The sequence below is a fragment of the Ochotona curzoniae genome, unplaced genomic scaffold (genome assembly GCF_017591425.1).
Source record: "Ochotona curzoniae isolate NIBS_2020 unplaced genomic scaffold, NIBS_Ocur_1.0 patch264, whole genome shotgun sequence".
NCBI lineage: Eukaryota > Metazoa > Chordata > Mammalia > Lagomorpha > Ochotonidae > Ochotona > Ochotona curzoniae.
The window spans coordinates 5,985-8,751 of NW_024466822.1; the positions used below are offsets into that span (position 1 = coordinate 5,985).

General features: G+C 50.2%; 1 pseudogene; it reads left to right on the forward strand.

Moving 5' to 3' along the window:
- Positions 1-413: 413 nt before the first annotated feature.
- LOC121166944 lies at positions 414-1,507 on the forward strand (annotated as a pseudogene).
- Positions 1,508-2,767: the final 1,260 nt, after the last annotated feature.

Here is a 2,767-nt window from a genome sequence, read left to right on the forward strand (position 1 = left end):
GGCAGACCCTTAATAAGCTCTTGGCTTCGGACAAGCATGCTATGGCCATTGAGGTTACTTGGGCAATGAATCATTGGATGGAAAATCTTCCTGTCTTTCCTCCTCTCTGTCATGCTGAATTTGCAATCTTCAAAAAAAAAAAAAAACTACAACATGAAGATGGTAAGAACAGTATGGTGTTGGGTGGCATTCTGCACACTCTGGCAGAGGTGATGGGGCTCTGCTGCTGCAATAGTGGCAGCAGCATGGAGGAAGAGAAGGAGCATGCAGGGTGCTAAGGCTGGGAGCTCTCCCAGGGCCCGCCCAGCAGCAGTGGCAGAAGCACCTGAGTGTAGGCTGGGCAGCCAGAGAGAGCTGCAAGGTCGGGGTTACCCCAGTGTGTTACACATACCAGGAGAGGCCATGATTGCAAGGCCAAGCTAAAGGATCAGTGGCAACTGTACTGGGCCTCAAGCTGGCCACGCTCAGCCTGCTGCTGTGCACGAGCCTGTGGGGCCATGTGCTGTTCGCGCTGCTGCTCATGCAGAAGCGCAGCCTGCACCACACCCCATACTGCCTGCTGCTGGACCTGTGACTGGCAGACAGGCTGGGCATGCTCACCTGCCTCCTGGCAGTTGTGCTTGCTGCATGCAGGGCTGTGGCTGCCAAGGGGGCGCTGCTGGACACACTGGCACCAGGCTGCTTTCCTTCCTCATTGGATTCTTCTACTTCCATGCGGCTTTCCTACTGCTCAGCATGGGTGTCACCCGCTACCTGGGCATGAAACACCACCACTTCTAAGCTGAGCGCCTGGCTGGCTGGCCGTGTACCACTATGCTGGTGTGCACCTCCTGGGCACTGGCACTAGCCAAGGCCTTCCTACCTTTACTAGAGCAGGCGGCAACTAGGATGACACACTGTGTGCTCTGGAGCAGTGGCCCAATGGCATCGTTGGTGCTTGGCATCCTGCTGTTTTTCAGGACAGTGGTGGGTGCCACAAATCTCATTTCACTCTGCCTGCACTTCTTCATTCATGACCGCCGTAAGATGAGGCCAGAGAGCCTAGTACCCGCTGTAACTCACGTCTGGACTTACCACAGCCTGGTACCACTGGCCAGGCAGCTGCCAACTGGAAGACAGACTTTGGCATTGGACCTACACCACCCGTGCTCGTGGGCATCCTGGTGGCGGAGTCTGGCCGTGGCATCCACTTCTTGCTTGTGCTGGAGGAGTTCAAGACTGAGAAGTGGCTCTGCAGGATGTTCTAAGCCATCACGCTGCGCTTCATGCTTCTCTGGGGCCCCTACTTTGTGGCCAGCTACCTGCTGGTCCTGGTGAAGCCCTGTCCCCCAGGCCTACCTGATGGCCTCGTGGGGCTCACCTTCTTCAGGCCAGCATTAACCCTGTCTTGTGCTTCCTGTTCAATAGGGAGCTCAGGGACTACTGCTGCACCCAGTTCCCCTGCTGTCAGAGCCCCCAGGTGGCACAGGACACCCTCCGTTGGGACTTGAATGGCAGTGGGCTGTGAGGGCTCCATGAAACCTGAGCGCTGGCACATTTGCAGCTCTGCCAACCTCTTTGGCCTGGGCAATGCTTCTGTCTGTATTTTCGGTTTTGAAGCTGCGTTCAAGATGAACAAACACCTGGATTGTAGAGACATGTGGTGTTTTTGGGGTTGGGTGGGTTAAGAATGGCAGAGGATGGTTGGGGGTTAAAAGGGAAGGTTCCATGTGCCAGGCTCGCTGCAGCTCCGGCCTCTTCCTGGGAAGAATACTTTCTGGCTTTCTTGGTGGCAATAGGTTCCACCTTCTTGTCCTGGTTCCTGCCATCTTCTATTCCATGCGTGGTTACTTTTCTCCTTTCTTTTAAGTGCAGGCTACACTCATTTAATTCTTGGACCATTTCTCAAGAATCCTGGCCAGTTTCCTATGGAAGCTGTCTTCAAGTGATTTTTTTTTCAATGGAGAAGAGAGACCTGGGAAGGGACTGGGTGCTCATGTCCCATTTCTTGGGAATCTTCTTGGGAATGAAGCAGGTGGTGGTGGTAAAAGGGGGAGTTGGGTAGGTTTCTGACCTGCCTTCGTGGGTGTGGCCTGCACATCATGGTGTCCTGGCCCTTTCTAGTTCTGGCCAAATGCTGGACACCTGTGTTTGATGTTTCTGTGTCTTTGTACGAGCAGACAAGGGAGTTAGTGTGAAAATCCAACATTTTTTCCACAGGGAGTGACAAGGAACATTTTTTTTTTTTGGTTCTTTCTTTTCTACTGCTGAAAACCCACTGGGCAACTGCTCTCTCTGTATTATATCCATCTCAAATGGCACCATTTCTGTCCCATTGTGGTTTATTTTTTTTTTCAGCATTATAAATTATTCTTTAGTCTTCGGAAATGGGGTTAAAGCACAGTTTTAAGTTTAAAATAGTAAAAAGGAGAATACTTTAAACATTATTATTTAACACATCTTGTTACAAAGCTCCTAGGTACATACATGTACAAAAGAAATAGCTAATATTTCCTGACACTTCAAACCATGACTTTCCCTACATCTCCTGATAAGAACAGTTAACCTTAATGGAAGACTCTCCCAGAATAATTCCAAATTTTTTGCACAAAAATGTACTGCCAGTTGTATGATATGCAGAGATAAGGCCAATGCATCTGAACTTACAATTGACTTGGTCAGCATCTTGATTGAAATGAACATTAAAGAACGGTTGTGTGTGGGAGGGAGATGATCTGAAGACAAAACAGGGCCAAGGACTTTCTTTTTTCAAGACCTTCAGACAGAA